Source organism: Pteropus medius, unplaced genomic scaffold, assembly GCF_902729225.1.
Source record: "Pteropus medius unplaced genomic scaffold, Ma_sr-lr_union100, whole genome shotgun sequence".
Lineage (NCBI taxonomy): Eukaryota > Metazoa > Chordata > Mammalia > Chiroptera > Pteropodidae > Pteropus > Pteropus medius.
This window is the reverse complement of record NW_024355205.1, coordinates 38,184,385-38,202,734: the sequence shown is the minus strand read 5'-3', so window position 1 is coordinate 38,202,734 and position 18,350 is coordinate 38,184,385. Positions and strand designations below refer to the sequence as shown.

Here is an 18,350-nt window from a genome sequence, read left to right as displayed (position 1 = left end):
AGGACCCTGAGAGAACCTATTCCTGTTGTTTCCATCCACCCGGCTGGTGGGACTTGGTTCTGGCAGCCGCAGGACCCCAAGGCGGTGGTAAAGTCACCAGACTGGGCGAGGCCACCCAGGGAGAGACGAGGATGCCCCGCAGCAGGCTGGGAAGATGGGTGCCTGGCGGTGGAAGAGGAGCAGCCGGCGGCCGGAGAGCGGAAGCGAATGATGCCAGCCACGCAGGTGGAGCACGAGGACCCGGAGGGGGCGGGAGCCCTGCTCAGGCGGCCGAGGTGAAGGAGAAGGCTGAGCACAGCCGGGGGCGGGAGCCTGGGCGGCCGGGGCGGGAAGGACCCGGCGTGTAGATGGAGATGTAAGCAAAACCATCTCCGTCTCTGCGTGGCTTTCACGCGGGACCCCTGACCAACCTCACTGTCCTTAGTAAGCAGCGAAGCCTTCCAGTTAATGAAGATGCATTCCACAATACGACCATAAATAGTTGTGTTAATTATGGCCAGGATGACAACCGAGATGAGCAGCAAACTGGTGACAGTATCGACCAGCAGAAGCTGTGGCCCCTGGTGCTGCGCACGCTTTGTCCGTTTCTCTTGCCCATCACGAGTCCCTCAGCTACGTTATAAAAACGGCACGGTGACACAAGTAACAGAAGCCGTGCGTGGCGAAGATCCGCCTGCTGCCCCGACGCCATCTTCCCGCAAGGTGCCCTGTGACACGTGCTGTCACACTGCAGGGAGCCGCCTGCCGTCTTCCGGTCTGAAGACACCTCCTCTTCGTGGTGGCCGCCACGCCTCCGCCCCGCCGTCAGACCGCAGGCCTCGGCAACCCCGCTGCGGGGACGGGAGCTCACGGCGGTCACCACGCCGTTGCCCTCTCTGCCCCAGGACCCTCGACCTGGAGACAGAGCCCCACACCCGGGAACCTGTCGCTGCGACTGTCCTGTCTGCCCTGACCGGAACCCGGGCAGCGACCCCGGCACCATCGCTCACACCCTGGTCGAGGTGGGGGCTCGGGTGGGCCGCTGGTCAGGCCCACAACCCTCCTTCCCCACCTTTTCAAAGTGCAGCCCTGGCCCAGACCACCCCCGCAGACCAAGTCCAGGGCCACCGCTCCCGCAGCCCCCACTCCAAGTGACAGGACAGCTGTCTGCAGTACCCCCGGTGGGCCGCGCTCTTGCCCAGCCTGGTGACGCCGCCCCAACGCTCTGGCCTTTGTGCACGTCATCATCCACACAGGCCGCCCCAAGGATCCCCAGTGGCCCGTCCCCACCCAGGGACACCCCTCTCCTGGGCCCCCTACACCCTATACTCAGCCCCGTGGTATCTCGGCGGTTCATTTCCACTCCATGTTCCCTAAGGAATGACGGTCCGTCCAGCGCAGCCTGATGTGCGGCGGGAGCCGCAGGAGACACACACAGGAAGGAGCCGGGGCGCGCCGTGGACACCGCGCCGTCGGCCTCAGGGTTCGCGGCGGCTCGCGCACCCTCTTGTGAAAGAGATGCCACGTTGCCTGTCACACTTGGGCCCCTGTTCCCCCTGCCATGCACGGAGGCACCGGAAGAAACTGCCGAGGCCAGGCTCTGGGTCGGAGCCGGCCTCCGCCTGCAGACAGCAGGACCGCCCTGGCTCCCAGCACTGGCCAGGCAGGCGGGCGCTGGGGGACTGAAGAGGCCCTGCGGGGTGGTCTGAGCCCCCAGTCTACTTATACACACACATGCACGCACACACGCACCCATGCACACAGATACCTATGTACCCGCGCCATGCACATGCATGCATACACACGTGTGCACACATGCACGCCCACACACGCACGAGTACTCGCACGCACACACATGCATGCGCACATACACAAGCACATGATGCACGCACAAAGTCACACACATATGCCCACGTATGCACACACGTACTCGCACGCACACTCACACCTCCGTGAGTGGAGAGAGCCACCTTCCTTGCTCAGTGACTGCAGCAGTGGGCACTTCACGGCCACATCTTGGCTGATAAATATCACTCTCAACAGAAAGGTCAGGACTCCTCAGGACAACGGCTCACCTGATTCCAGGGCTGGGTCGTGTGAAGTATAAGATGAGCCTGGACTGTGATCCCAAAATTATGAGGATATGTCAAAAGGACAGAAGAACCAGCTCGCAAGATCTGAGACAATCGGAGCAACAAAGTGTCATGGCGACTGGGAATACAGCAAGAATCCACAATCCGCCCTGATACGAATACGTGAATAAATGCAGGGGGAGCTCCGGGTACAGTAGGGCTCCAACAACATGTAGAGGAGGATAGAATCCCATCGTCACCGTCTGGCACCCAGCACCGTGACCATGGCCGTCAGGCACGAAGCAGCACAGACGTCGATGCTGGCAGTGAAAGCGTGATGGGCAACGGGAAACACACCTGGTCTCGGAAGACCCGTCACGAGACCCTGCTCATTACGAGCGGAGCCAGTAACTTCACAGTGGAGAGACCGGGTAGGCAGCACCTTAGCCAAGAGGTAAAAAGTCACATCACGGGTGATGAGACAAAGGAACACGATGGCAGAAAAGAACACCGGACGGAACTTCTGGGCACCCCTGCTCGAGCCTCGGAAACCAAAGGAAAAAGGTGAGGGGGCAGCTCTGGGTCAAGGGACCGGAGAATCGACACTCGAGGGCGGCGCTTGGTCCCGGATGAAAAGCGAGAGCCGAGAAAGGCAGTTTAGGGAACGGGAGCCGGTGGCACCGGGGACCGCGCGTGACTGACGGTGGGCGACGCCGCACGCTTGCGAAAACGTCTTTGTTCTGCGCAGCGAGGGCCGTGACGGGCAGGGCACGGCCACCGGGGCCACGGTGTACCAAACAAACGGTCAGAGCACATGCGCGGCTGCACAAACCGGGCGGCCGATGACTGTCAGGGGAGTCACTGTCCTACTGTTTTTGTTTCAAATAACAAATATTAGGGGAAATCGTAATTTTATTTGAGAAACATACAGATGTGCAGCCCTTCCATCAAAACCGGTTAAAACCTCAGAATCTGATATAAATTGGGGCACCTGTCCTAAAGGAAAACTTTGAAATGTGTCAAAACCTTTGAAAACACGTGCTCTCTCCACAATGGAACACCGTGCGAGTTTTTTTGTTTTTTGTTTTTTTTTACGGCAACTCTATTCCACTAACAGTATTTATTGTGGAGCAAAACACAGGGGCAGACTACCAAGGCTGCCGACATTCCGACGGGACGCCAATGGCGCCGACAAGTGACCAGCAGATGGCGCCGTCCGCCCCAGACAGCTGCGAGCTCCGAGCAGAGGCGGCCGGCCCCGCCACCACATGAAGACCCCTCGCAAATGTGTTACTCATAATCTGTGTTACTCATAATCCTTTCCAAATTCTGCTTTCCTGCAAAATGTGACTAGCCACGTCTGGGCAGCACTGCCGACTGGCACCCGCGAGCAGGCAGACAAGCAGCTCCCAGCTGGATTCCCACGGTTCCTCCCGGCCCGCCTCCCGGGCTTGGAGGGAGGCCTTCTGCTCTGGTCTGGGCCTCCTCCAACAGACGGCGGCCGACGCAGGCCCGAGGGGCGTGGGGGTGACTAGCGAAACCTGCCGTAACTGGCAAAAGGGTTGAAAGTGTCTGACCCCAGGACTACAGACGCCCACAGGCTCGTCTGTGTCGCATTTTAGCAGGTGCTATGCTGAAACCAAAGGCTAACCTGAGGTTTAGAAAACATCAATTAATCCCAACGTCTTCCCCCATTACACAAAAAGTAAGTATCTATTATGTTCAAATTCGAACAACGGTGTCTTAACATCATGGGGCTCTAAGATCCTAGGTAAAAAATTTCCCACTCAACGTGTTCATAGTACTATGGTGTTCGAGGGTGACATACAGTTTTTGTCCATTTTATTTCTACAAGTTTCACCCATTAATAAAAGGATATATCATTTATCGAAGCTGTCACTTTGGTACCCTTTCAAAAGTTCCAGCCAGACTGACAAATGAAAAAATACATTCCAATCTTCATGTACAGAAGTGTTAAAACTCACTAGTAACTAAAGAAATAATTTTAAAACATACTTTTTCATCTGGAATGATTAAATTTAGAGCAGTTCTACATGTTGCCAGCAAAGATAAGTGGGACTTGGCGCTGTGAAGTCTTCCCTGCTGTGACCAGGCAGTGACTCTGGGCAGGCCCCATGGGCTAAGAAGTCAGGAGACAGCAGAAGGTGCGGGCGGGGGGCGGCACGGGAGGCGTGGGGCGGGCAGGGCCTCCCCCGCTCCTGGTCACAACCCCTGGACGTGGGCCCCGGAGGAACCCCAACCTGTCTGAGATGGCCCAACTGTTGCCTGAGCAGTATCCTTAAACCCTACGGAAGATTTAGAGTTTAACATTTTTGTGTTCAGCTTCAAAATAACCTATGTATTTGACATTTAAGGTGCTTACAGTATTTAAGAAAATCTGCCCAATCAATATTAGGTTTTAGCCCTAATTCTAATTTAAAATGTATAACTGAATTACTGATTTTAGACATGATTTTTTTTTAGTGAAAAGGTATAAAAGAAATTTACGAAGACTGTAAACAGGTCTTCATTCATCCAGGTTGATCGCCTGTCATTACTACTCCAGGCACCGTGACCGCAGCATGAAGAGAACCCAGTTCCTGACCACAGAGCTCATGCCTCGGCACATGGGACCCAAAAGTGTGAGGATGTGGGATTCGCCATATGTATAGTTTTAAATTATTAGATCTACTTGAGAAAGTTTTACTTGTTAGCTTAAATGAAAATTAAATCTACTAAACTTAAAACTATGGTTCAGAAGGTGTAAGGGAATTTAGGTTGTGAATGGGACTGATTAAAAATGGTATATTTAGTCCAATCATCTTGAGTTAATCAAAGGCTGTCTTAAGGTAAAGGTTGAAATTTACTAAATTTATAAAAAGAATAAAATCTATAAATTCTACACAAAAGTATAAAGAAAAAAAACCAGGCCTGTAACTTTGCAGCCTTAATAAATTTTGATTTTAAAATAACCTCAAATAATTTTTCTGTGCTCAAAAACCTCGTTTGAAAGGGCATTAAAAACTCGTGGCAAGAAAAGCTACATGCTGCTGTTTTTTATCCACATTAATGAAAAATGGAAACAGAACCGACATGGGATCCATAGGGGAACAGAGACATCGATCCCAGTCGCCCATCATCAATCAGCTGCGGGGCGGGCAGGTCCAGGAGCGGCAGGGCAGGCTCACGGTGCCCGCCGAGCGGAAGCAGGGCGCACGGTCTGCTGTGCACTTGGCTGTGCCCTTCGCCTCCTCCGTCAGGCTCCACGTGGGGGAGGAGCAGCCAACGAAACAAGACGCAACTTCATAACAACGCTGCGGTGGCCCTGACGGGTCACTCTGTGCAGGAGACACCTGTCGTGCCAGGTGTCCCCAGGCCAGAGCCCCGTCCGCTTGCCCCCTTCGCTAGGTCGGACGTCCTCTCTGGGGAGCGCTCCTGTACTCGTGGTTACGTTAATTCCTAAGCATTGGATGGTTTTTCTCGCTACCATCAAAGTGTCTTGTCGTTATACTCGCTGCTGGACTGCTGGAGAGGAGATGGCCCCGGGCTGCGTGGACCAACCTCGTGCCGCCTGCTCCGCTGGGCCTGTTTCAGTGCTAGATCACGGACAGTCTCCCGGTTTCCCCTGGTACATGTCATTAGCTATAAATCCTGCAGCCGCACTCCCGGCGAAGATGCCTGTTGTTTTTGAGAAAATCAAAAAACCGATTCTAAAATGCGCACGGAGGAATCAAGGCCTATGAATAGCTAAATTACCTTGAAGATTTAAGAAATTAAGAAAATTTCAAAATATCCTACCAGACCACAGTAACAACAAAAGAGTGAGTATGACACAGGAATAGGTAAACAGGCCAAGGGAACAAAAGAAGTGACATCAGATTTGCCAGGGCTTGAAGGAAAACTGCCAACAAGTGCACAAAGCTTTGAAACCGGACGGCTTTACAGAAACCTCGCCGAACTCGGTCAGGTCCTGCCCAGCGCGGGGCACACGGGGTGTGGTGATGCTCGCCAAGCATGGCTTCCACGCGGCCGGCCACGCGCTCTCATCCCAACACGGGCGCCGACGCTCGGGGACAGCTGGGTGACGCGCCTGCAAGACGGACTCCAGGCGTCTGGGAGGACGCGGCCTCAGAGGGCATCACAGACCCGTCCGTGCCACCCGCGTCAGCGCAGAGATGCGCGGCACTTGTCCGAGGAGGTCCGGCCCTCGTGGGCCCGTCGGCATCGGCACGGGGCCAGCGTGGGGATGGGCAGAGCAGGGCAGAGGCCTCTTCTGCGTCTGCTGCTCAGGCCGAGACCTCCCCGGGCACCCGGGAAATCTGAGCTGACCTAGGACTCCGCTGGGACCGGGAGAAGGCAGAAGTGACGGTGACCCAGGGCTGGGTCATTCATGCGGGGCGGCGTCGTGTGCTGGGACACTCGCTTCCGAAACCCTGAGGCCCATGTAAGAAGTCTGACCAACCAGAAGTCCGCCATGCCGCGGGGAAATCCCCCCATGCCGCGGGGAAGCCCAGGGCACACGGAGAGCCCGCAAAGGGGTGCTCAAGTGCTCGGGTCAACAGCTGCAGGTCACGTCCCAGCTGACAGTGGCTGAACCTCCAGATTTGAGTAAGTTTCTCCAAAAGACTCCCGCCGCAGCCTGAGGAGCCGGCCCCCGCCTCCGCCCGCCCGGCCGAGGACCCAAACGGGGGGCAGACACGCCGGTGCCAACGCCTGGCTGACAAACCCACGAGCACGGTGGTTTCCCACCTCTAGCAGATGCCGTGACGGGCGCGAGGAGGGCTGAGCCTGCCATCCCTCCACACGCACAGTGGCCGTCCCTGACGTCACTGGAGAACCCGTGAGAACCAGGGCAGATTCGACATCTGTTCCACCTGGATGCCGATTCCCACGGCGGATCACGGTGTCGTGTGACAGGGGTGCGCGGTGCAAGGAGTGGGTGGAGGGCACGAGGACGCGGCCGCTCCGCACGCGCGGACGCGTCTGGGGGAGACGGCGGCCCGGCGCTCGTGCGTGTGAGCATCGCCGACAGTCCGTGCCGCACACGACACCGACAGGAAGGAAGCCGCCCTGGTGGCCGATCGACGCGCACGAGGAGCGTACGGCGCAGCAAACGCGCCCCGACAGTCCGTGAGGGGCTCCGGGGCCACCCACGGGCACGCGAGGATTAGAACGCGGGGCGATAAAGACCCCGATTGGAATTAAGACGATTTTCCAGAATTTCTTTTTCTTTGGAGAAGAGCCATCTGGCTTTGACTCAACAACCAAGTTTACAGAAACCGTCCGCCACCTGCTGAAGGTGGGACGAAGCGCCCCCAGCACGCCTGTCTCCTGAGCTCCCAGCAACGCCTCTGGCCCAGTGTCCCGCGGTCACTACCCCCAAGCCCCATGCCACCCAGCCCGTTTTCCGCACTGCGGCCCCCGTGACGGCGTTTCTTAGGGCCTGCTTCCTTCCCACGGGTCATCGATTTTCAGAGCAATGGGCTGGTTCCCTGCCTTCTCCGACAGTGACCAGTGAGGCTGTTCTAGTACATTAATCTCATGGGTTTGAACGTTGTAAAAATAAGTAGAGTTTTATCTACTTTTTGATGTTCCAAATGATCCCGTCTGCGACCAAGGCGAGCCCCTTCGCTTACCTCCTAGAGCCTCTAACACACCCCGGTAATTCCTGACAGGGTTCCTGCTTTCAGGTAAAACGAGATTCCCCAGGCTCATCTTGTTCGTTCTGTGCCCCCATAACCCAGACTGGGCCGCTCGTCCGGGAGGCTGAGTCCGCACGCGGGGAAGGGCACGCACAGACCGCGGTCGAGGCGCTGACTGTGCTCAGTGCTACTGGTTTGTCACTGTCCCGGGACTTTTCAATGGGCAGAGATAGGAAATATTTTCTCATAAAAATTGTTTAAAAAAAAGTTAACGCTGACAACACCAGTTCAAACTTGGGATCACAGGGCACTTGCTCAGCAGCTTTGATTCCCTATTTGTATGAATCTTTTCTCTTACCTGAAAATCCTGGTTCCTGCTAACGGTAACGTAATAACTTATTTATCATACAAGATTTTCTAAAGAGTCGAAATTACAACATAAACAATAGTACTAACAACATGAGAACTAAAAACTGTTTAAGATTTCCTCGCAGTTTGTCTTTAGGATTTATCCCACTAGGATGGACGTATTTTGTTTCAAAGTCGCTTGAAATAATTTTTCTCTGTATAGTTAAGCCCACTCAATAGCTAGTTAGGTTCTTCTGACTCCTTCTGCTTTTCATTTTTAGGTACTACTGTCCCCCTCCCACCCCACTTTGATTCCATTATGTTTTAACACTATGGTCCCATGAATCAAAACCACAGAAGTTCAGAAACCCAATTATAACTCTGTCTCCTCTCCACCCCAATAAAGAACCCCATTTTAACTCGTCTGGGTTTAACCTTTCTTCTTTCTGTAAGCAAATATTCCAATCCTCTCTTAGATAAAAGTGCACTCTACCCACAGGTGAGTCTTACTTTGTTCATTAACTACGTCCTAAGGATGCCTCACAGCAGGTTGGGGATCACTGTTCAGAGCTGCACAGTGCTGTAAGGTTCCTTTAACCAGCCCCCTACTGTGGACGTGGGCGCGTTTCCCGGTCTCTTAAGGGATCTTCCGGAAACCTAGATCTGATCTTGACACCCACTGAAAACCCTCCAGGGGATTCCTACTGCCTACAAGACACGGATCATAAAAATGAGCAGCCGATGACTGTCCGGCTTGACTGGGCCCTTGCCTGTCCTCCTCCCTTCCTCCCCTCACCCCATCACACCCATGTGCACTGCAGGTACACTAGCCCCCCGCCCCCCAATACACCCGAGGCCTCTGAACACTGTCCCCACCTCTTACCTGGAATGATCTTCCTATTTCTCCCTTTAGCACCCCTCCTATTCCTCTCACTTCACAGTGGTCACCCCGCTCCCCCTCAGGAGAGCTGTCCCTGACCTCTGACCCCCATCTCAGAGCAAAACGCCTCCTTTTACAGTCAGTCCTCCTACAGCTCAACTCTTCGTTCGTTTGGATGGACCTCGAACCTGTTGCTTTTACCGCTTCCTAGCAGGCAAGGACCCCGTTTTTGTTCATTATTTTAGGCCAGTATCACAACATTGGGTACACGGCGAGTCCCCAATAACTTTTGTTTAATGAATGGTGACCACAGCTTATACAGCACAGGAATTATCTGTTCCACTCACCCATCTGTGCCTTTTAAAGTGATAAATCTTTGACTACTTTCTCAATTTCATCTAAAGTTGCTGGTCTTTATAGACTTTCTACCTTCGAGGTCATTAGGTCTTTTTTATAAACCATCCACAGCTCTTCAAATTTACTGCCATCCAACTGTACATGGCATGTTACTTGTGAAACCTTCATGCGCGCAATTACACACATCCCTTTTGTAAACAGTCTCATTCCTTCTTCTTCAGATTCGCAACAAGCAAAGTCGTTTGCCTTTATTTTATTTCCTGGTTTCTTGCGCTAAAAGTTGAATTTTCTTGTTCTCCAATAAATGCATTTAAGCGACTTTCTCCTGAGAACTGGTTTTGCTTCGTCCCATGGGTTGCGGTGTGTGGTGCTGTCATTCGGAGTCTGAAATGGTTTTCGTTCTCTTTTAACGTGAGACGTGAAGGAAGAGGTCTCAGCCTTCGTAGGGAATACTTTTAGCTAGTCACTCTTAAGTTCTAAAGAGGTTGCATTGTGGTCTGAGAATACGGACGGTAAGATTTACTTTTTGAAACTTGAGGTTTTTCTATGTGGCCTGTTATGCGGCCAGTATCTGCTACGCTCCACGTAATTGAAGAGAATCTATATGTTATGTTTGCCGGGCACAAATTTCCGCACATACCCATGAGCCGTATCGTTTATATACTTTAGGTCAGTGTTTCTCAGCTCGGACGATTCTGGCCCCCAGGCAACGCTGGCAATGACCAGAAACATTCTGGTCATCACCACAAGGGCTACTGGCATCTGGTGGGCAGAGGCCTGGGTGCTGCTGACGGTCCCACCGTGCACGGGGCGGCCTTGTGCTGGCGAATGGCCCCGTCCCGCATCGGCAGGGCCGGCGTGAGCTCTCTCCCGCGTGGAGCCGTCAACTTGCTTCCGTGGACCTTTAGTTCACACATCCCACAATCTGTCACATTAGTTCACGATTATCAGCGAGGCCCGGGGAGGAGGAAGTGTCCCCACGACGCTCGCCACCCGGAGCCCGGTGTCATCTGACATCAGCGTTGCTGGCCTGCTGCTCTCTGTTAGGACCGAGGTAGTTCTCCATCGGCTCCCCGCCTTCCCGTGCTAGGTTGAGACGTCATCACTTACACACAGAATGTAGCTCGGTTTCGTTCTTTTGCCAAATCTGGAGTTTTTATCCCTTGGGAGACTGAACCCTCTTACATTAGTTGTGGTCACTGATGGCTGGGCTTGTGCACCCCATCTGTGTACTTTGCTAATGCGCCCAGCGAGCGACCTTGTTTTCTCCTTGCTCCTTGACCCCTTTTGCGGAAACGACAGTTCTCCATGGCTCCGTCTCCCGCTATGGCACGTAGGGGGACGTACCCTGTCTTCAGTCTTCTGCTGGCTGCCCTCACACCACCCAAACCCACACTGACACCCGTGTCCCGATCCGCTTCTGCAACGGCCCTCATTCTGCCAATGAATACAAACGAACATTCCTACACACGTGAACTTGCACTCTTCACGACGCACTCATCTCTACAGGCCCAGTGCAGGTAGTGAGCACACGCCCACCCGGGAAGGCAAGTCCATCTAGATCGTTTTAGAACTTTTTTAAAAACCCTGAAATGAATTTCGGGGTATTTAAAGGTTAGACTTCATTATCTGCACACACATTCATCAATACAGTACTATGAAGCCTCCTTTAACAGGGGACCTTAAGAAACTTAGCAAAGCTATTTCTGAACATCTACTTTGACAAATCGAGAATTCAGATAAAAAATTTTAATGACGTCCTATCAAGAACGTAGTAGTTACAAAGAGAAAATATTTTAAAGTCTTATGCACCACAACTGTCACTCTAAAAAGAGATGTAAATATTTTCAAACATACCCCAAAATACAGAGAAACATATAATAAACTCCCATGTACCCATTATACAAAAAAAAAAGATCTTGAACAAAAAAAAAAAAAAAAAAAATGTGGGGAGTTTTAGAGAAAGAGGGGCCCTGATTGGCCAAAGACCAGTGGCTGACCTGGGCTGACCCTCTTGGAGCCCAGCCCCACTGTCCCCTCCACCTCTGGCAGCACCCCCTCCTGCCCCCAGCTCCAGGGCACCGCATGCCACCCAGCACCCAGCACCGCCCAGCCCAGCAGTAAAGCAGCTCCAGCCTCGCAAGCTGCCTCTCCTAGCCAAGGGTGTCCCTTCCCAGCGGGGAACCTCCCCAGCTGCTCTCAAAAGCTGCTTTAACTAATGAGCACAATCAATTCCGCTAACAGAAATGCAAGAAACTTTAGGGTAATTTCCGCTTTAGTATCTAAGAGAGACGGTTATGAAGCTCGGAAGAGGTCTGGGGACAGAGCAAGAGCCTGGAGACCTTTGCGAACTGTCTCCAGATGCTGCTTTTGGTTATCATTCTTCTGCAAAATGTTGATGATCCTCTTCCGAACTCGGCCTTATTAATAAATCAAGCTGTCACGGAGTCCAAGAAAACTGTCGAAAATTCTACATTCAAAAAGAGAGACCTTTGCCAAGACACCTTTTGGGACACTAACTGTCTGTCACTATAGTCCAGTGACGTGTCATTCATCTGTCTGCTGTCTTCCATCCTGGCTTCACACCCCCCATCCCGGCGACATGATAAGGCATTCTAAGGAACACATTTGTTAAATCATTTTATTTTCCAAACAACATTTGAGAGGTACCACTTAGAGTTTCATAATCAAATAGAATCACAGATATGACATGGTTAAAATCTGTTCAAAAAACATAGTTCCAAGCCCAAGGTCCACATATGCCCACTAAAGGCACAGCAAGATTCAAGCCACAAAGGTGTGTTAATGGTTTTAGAATGTTTTAGTGACGTCTGAGCTGGGCAGTCTCTTATGGCTAGTAGGATTTACATACACATCATAGCTTCGTCTTTAAGACTGTGACCACCACTGGCATCATCAGAAGCTCACATTCAAAACTTTCATGACATCCTTATCACGAAGGGGCACTGACTACACTTTGTGAGAGAAACAAGAACCCACTCTTTGAGGCCAGGGGCCCTCTAAGCAGACGATTTCTCCTCCCAAAGCGCTGTCTGCATTGGATGACCGAGCACCCTGAGACCGGGCCAAGCTTTTTAGGCAAGAGGCTGATAAAATAAACAAAAAACATCACAACCGAAACACTCAAAAGGCTCTGAAACATCAGGCATGGACATAAACTCACAAGAGAAAAAAATAAAATCACAAAATTATGTGGAGATCTTAATTTTTTTAAGTGAGAAACATGTAATTATGTAAATATATAAAAACATACATAATAATACTGACTAAAAACACAATGCAAAATAGCTTAACTGATCCATAGGTGAAAAGGTACACGTGTCCCTTACAAAGATCCCCTACAAAGATCGCGTCCCCTGCGCTTTGGGAAGTGCTGTTCCAGATCACAGCTCTCAACCAGGGGTGGCTTCTGTTCCCAGGGGCCATGTGGCAATATCTGAAGACGTTTTTGGTTTTTACGACCAGGGCGGGGGACCCAGAACGCTGCTAAAACCCTACGATGCACAGGACGCCCCGAGCGTCAGCAGCGCCACGGCTCAGAACCGCCACCCGAGAGGGTAGCAGCGTTATATCCACCCGTGCTGCAGGGAATTTTGCTGAAATAAATGTTTGTTTGTTTTTTAAAAAAGTATACATAAACACATAACTGAATTTAGAAGGATACAAAGTTAGAGTCCTAATTTTTTAATGCAAAAAAAAGTACGAACCTTGGTAAAAAGTCTCAGACAACATATAAACACATTGAGAGCTTACCAAGGTCTCAGTGAGGCATTGTTTTTGCAAAAGTCTAATCAGACTGTTCTGGAAACAGTCATCAGAGTGCCCACCCTCCCGCAGTCCCTTCTGAGGGACCCAACCCCACTGCAGACCCTGCTGAAAGGGGGTGGCTGTGCCAACAGCAGCCCGCCCCTCCCTGGGGACAGGCCAAGCCAGATAGCCCACAGCTGTTATTAAACGTGTTTTTTTCCTGCTAACCTGTCTTGTGTGAACTTATTAGTACAGCCAGAAGAACTTGAAGGGTAGAGAATCTTTCCTCCCTAAAACGGTGTCTTCTTAAACAGCTTGTGCAAGACAGAAGGGTAACTTGTCACGGCCGTGAGACGGTCGCCCCACACGCTCTCGCAGCTTCCCTCATCCTCGCCCTTGATGACGGGGAACTGCTAAGCTTTGAGCTCCCTTATCTGAACCGTTTTTATTTCCTCGTCTCCTGTGCCCTCAGGACAATCAACGAGGAAAGAAAAGCCCCACGCATACATATTCATACTAACGGATGGGCTGAGAGCAAATGGACTTTTAGTGCAGAGGTTCCGAACCTGGTCTCTGAACCTGAATGAGAAAAAAATCACATCTTTATCTGTGATGACCTCGCGCTGAAATTTAGCATTCATTCAGTGATGAAGGCAGACGTTAAACCCTAGAGTTTCCTCAGTGCCTGTGGCTTATTCTCTAACAGAAACCACAAGTGTTTTCACAAAGCATTAGAGTTGCTTCGGAAATCTCGCTCAGTTATGCTTATCGCCACTGCAAAGGAATTCCTAGAGCCAGTGAGCTAAGGAAGGACACGCGAGGGACCTTATCACCAGTTTGGTTCAGTATTCTGATAACTTGAATTTCAGTACAATGGGCTCTCTCTTCTTGATCCTATTTTATCTCAAACGTTTTTATGTGGGGCCCAGAGACCAGGTGGAACACAGGAAAGGCCCCCTGGGACATATGATTTGCCTCGCTACCATTTTCAGGGTTTTCTTCTAAACACTTTCAATAGCTTAACAATTTGTAACAAAAATGAAAGTTATAACTAGAACGTTACTACTCATATGTAGTACTTTTATAAAGTACTATTCATACAAATGTAAGTAGATGTAAACCAAGAGGACAGGACCCCAAGGAAAGGCTCCTGCACCCAGAATCTTTAAACATGCAACCTGCTGAAACCTATCACAAGCGCAGAATGCTGATGTTTCAAGTCCGAATTCACCCACCATGGTTCAGTGCTAATGCCCACTCTGAAAGCTCTGAAGTAGGAAGCGTCCTCCCACGGCAGGATAGGAAAGCAATCCAGTCGCTACTGCACAACGGTGCACTGCAGATTCAAACGCCAACCAGATGATCCACATGGCACACTCTCCACTCAATAAATTAAGGACAAAACGATGAAAGGCAAATTCGAGTCAGTCTGCCAGCTTCCAAATCAACTCATCAGATCTGAGTGCATCAGTAACTGCTGGCAAACATTTTCACACATCACCTCGCTTCTTCCTTATAATACTTACATCATACAGCGTATTATGTAATTGATTACAATATGATGTATGACTGTATAAAATGTTCTCTTTTTCAATTTCCCAGGAAAATTCATGAAGTTATACAACCTAAAGTGCAAAGTACTCACTTCCTAAGGAAAAACCAGTAGCTTTTGTAGAAAGCGAATTCTTACGGTCTGAATCATTAAATTACAGCCCCTTGCATACGTCAGACGTGCCCTAAGTGGCCGCGAGTCTGTGATCAAACCTACCCAACGCCACGTGCCCGCCCCCAGCAAGGAAGCCCCCTGCCCTGCCCGCTGCGGTGCCCACGCCACTCTAGCGACACTGCACCCTGAGACTGAGGTGTGGGAGTCGGACCTCACAAAGGAGACGCCACCCGTCCGTCCCAGCACCACCGACAGGGACTTCCCAGAGCGATGGCTCCAACTACGATGAAGTCCAGCAGACTCAACTTTTCCTAATTTTTCTGAAGTGACTCACGCGCTCAGTGTAAAGGAATGTAAAACCCGGAGAGCGCCCGCCCATGCCCAACTCCTCCGCCACTCATTTCGAATTAGTCGTTTATTATAAGCGACACCTTCGTGACGAATTCCAGAAAGCTGACCCCGGAGCACGGAGCCCCGGCATGGCCCGTGGGGGCGCAGCCCGGCTTCCTCTCAGGGCCGCCCGCAGGGGGCTCCGGGGGCTCCGCGGGCCCCGCCCCAGCCCGCAGCAACCGCACGGCCCAAGGAGCGCCCCTCCTGCCGCCCCGCCCGCCGCCCCGCGGAGCACCCCGCGCGCCCCGCCCCCGCGCCCCTCACGCCGGCCCCGCCCCCCGCCGCGCGCCCCCGCCGCGCCCCGCCCCCGCCGCGCCGCGCGCCCGCGCCCCCTCCTCCGCCAGGCGCGCGCCGCGCTCCGTGAGGGACGGTTAGGAGCGCGCGCCTCGCAGCGGGCCCCGCGCGGCGGCGGCGGAGACGGCAGCGGCGGCGCCTTCCAGAAATTTCCGTGTCCGTAAACCCACACGCAGAAACAAGTGGGCGCGCCCCCGCGGCGGCGCGGCGACCAGCGCCCCTCCCCGCGGCCTGGGCTCCCCTCCCCCACCTGCGCCCCCTCCCCGCCCCCTGCCCCGGGCGGCGCGTCCGGCGCGGCCCTCCCAGGTGGCGGCGGCCCGCTACGACCCCGGCGGTGGCGGCGGGGCGGCGGCCGCGGCGCCGGCGGGCCGGCGTGATTGATAGGGACGGGGCGGCGGAGCGGCGGCGGCGGCGGAGCGGTTGAGTGACAGCTTACCTGGGTGCCAATCTTCATCACACTGACAAGCGGCTGCAGCAATCGGGACCCGCAGTGCCGCGCCCGCGTCCAACCGTCACGCCGACGCTGGGCCACGCGACACAGCCTCGCTCAATGGGAGGAGGGCGACGCCGACGCGCGCTGCATCAATATTCACAGCGGGGGCGGAGCCACCCTGGCCCCGGCCCCGCCCCGCCCCTGCACCGCCGCGGCGTGGGGCGGGGCCTGCGCTCCGGGGGTGGGGAGCGGGGCGGGCGGTGGCCGGCCCCGCCCCCGCCTTGCGCCCGAGCCAGGCCCCGCCCCCGGCCGCCGGAGATTCCCGCCTCATGACTATGCAGCTGAAGGCGTGGCCTCGGCGCGCGCCACGCCCCCTCCGCGCGCCCTCCCGAGGCCGGGAGAGGTTTGTCGAGCGGGCTCGTGTGGGCGGAACCATCCGCCGCCGTCCGGCGGGTGGGGCGGGCCGTACCATTGCGCGGGGAAGTGGCGGTCCCCGTCCGCGCGTCCCGCGGCCGGTGGGCCTCGGCTGACCCCCGCTGCCTTCGGAGGCCCTTGGAAGCCGGGCCGCGCGGGCGTCGGGCGGCGAATCCTCCAGCCTGCGCACGCTCCCTTTGTGTGCGGGCCCGCGGCAACTCCCGCCTTGTCCCCGGCGGGCGCGGGCCCGGGCCGCACATCGGGAGCGCAAGTGTGCCCCACGCCTCGGCGACACACGGCGGCAGGTGTGCTCGGTGTCCTCGGTCTCTGCCCCGCCACAGCCTGGCCCTGGGCACCGTCTGCCCCTGGGTGCGGGTTCCAGCCACCGCAGCAGGCTCGCCTCTGCTCCTGCGCTCTGCCTTAAGTACACCTTGACCCCCAGGTGACCCGCGCAGGCCCTGTCAGCAGGTGAAGTGGCCTCGCTTGGGGGAACACGGAAAGTGTAGTCTGTTTTTCGAGGTGGACTCTCATAGACTGTCGCAGTGCACCCACAGGTCCCGCCGGTGGCCTTGCCCTCCAACACGTTAAAGGAAGGGCATCACCTTCTCTAGCACAGAGGCCCGGGGTTTGTCCCACTGGCCATTCGTTTTTGCAGAAACATTAGCCCTGGGCGGGATCGCTCTCCGGAGCCCATAACCCTGCCCCCAGAAAGCCGGGTAGGGCGGCAGCCGCTGGAGCCGGTGGCTGGAGACTGCTTGGGGCGGTCCGTCCATCATGAAGAGCGGGATGTGCAGGGCCCAGAGCAAAATGGAAATGCAAGGTTCTTGTTCAGAGTTAGCAAGAATTTTAAGACGGGGACGGCAGAACAGGAAAGCAGCCGCGGGCCCTCCTGCGCTCGGGAGCCTGTGTGACTGGGCTGGTCCCAGGCTGCCGTGAAGTGGCCCTGGCCTCACTGGCCTCTCCTAATCCCAGCCCTGGTCTGATGCTTTCATCTAGTGCCCATCAAATGTGTGAGGCAGCCGGGGTTTCAGAACTGGGGGTACCTGGGTGTGGGTCACCCGAGAGCCTGGGGCAAGTCACAAGGCCGGCCCTGCCCGCCTCCCAGCCTCTGTGCTCCGGCCTTCTCTGCCTGTCTGTGCCCCTTGTGATCTGTCACCCTTCCTTTCCAGCTTTCCACCGACTATCTCCAGAAAAAAAGAAAGGGCTCGAAGCACCATCAGTAATCACTCCAGGTTTTGTGGCCTGTGGCTCACACATTCCGGGGGCCCTCTTTAGGAAAAGTAATTCAGAATTAGGCAGGTGCGGGGCATTTGCCTGCACCACGGCCCTCTCCCTGGCGTCGCCCACCAGGCGGATTCTTAACAAACAGGAACGTTTGTGTGCGCCCCGAGTTCTGGCTGTTCTCAGCTTCTTCTCCAGAGCGGCTACTATTTCCCCAAGAACCATGTTTAGGTGTGTGGAATAAAAAACCACCATACCTATTCATAGATACACTCGGATGACCGCAGGTGCCATCAGGCCGGGAGGTAGGGAGGGGACACATAGGTGGGGGCAGTCAGGTAGGCACAGTTGCTTTTTGAGAGAAGCCAGCCACTGGGAAAGGCAGAAAACTCTGCTAAGGTGCCAGCCGGCCTGATGGAGCCCCACATTCTGTCTCAGCGGGGCGGGGATGACTTGGACCCTGCCTGGCAGAGCTTATGCTCCAGTACACAGCAGCATGGACTGAGGGCCTCGGCTCCTTGCTGGCTGTTGACTGCAGGTCATGTTCAGTTTCCTGCCACTGCGACCTCTCCATAGAGGCGATCGTGACACGGCATCTTGCTTCATCGAAGCCACCAAGGACTGGAGTCTGCTGGGAAGACAGAAGTTACCATCTCATGTGAAGTATTCTTAGACTGTGACACTCGATCACCTTCCTTTCTTGTCGGTCACCGGCCTGCCGCGCTCAAGGGCAGGGCCTCCCACGAAGACGAGAACACGGTGAGGAGCACGCGGTGAGCTCTTTTCCTGTGTGAAAGAGACCACTGTGGTGGAGTGGAAAGGACCCTGGCCTGTGCTCGGAGTGCTGGGTGTGACGCAGGCTCTGCCACTTACCACAGGAATTCGA

The 18,350-nt window shown here is 54.3% G+C and overlaps 1 protein-coding gene across 4 annotated transcripts in view; it reads right to left on the bottom strand.

Annotated features, from left to right (window-relative positions):
- Positions 1–15,985, bottom strand: part of PKNOX1 (PBX/knotted 1 homeobox 1) — a 43,297-nt gene extending 27,312 nt beyond the window's left edge. For all 4 annotated transcript variants that reach the window (XM_039857783.1, XM_039857781.1, XM_039857780.1 and 1 more), the window contains exon 1: positions 15,833–15,985. The gene's annotated coding sequence lies outside the window, so the exon portion shown is untranslated. The remainder of the gene's footprint in view (positions 1–15,832) is intronic.
- Positions 15,986–18,350: the final 2,365 nt, after the last annotated feature.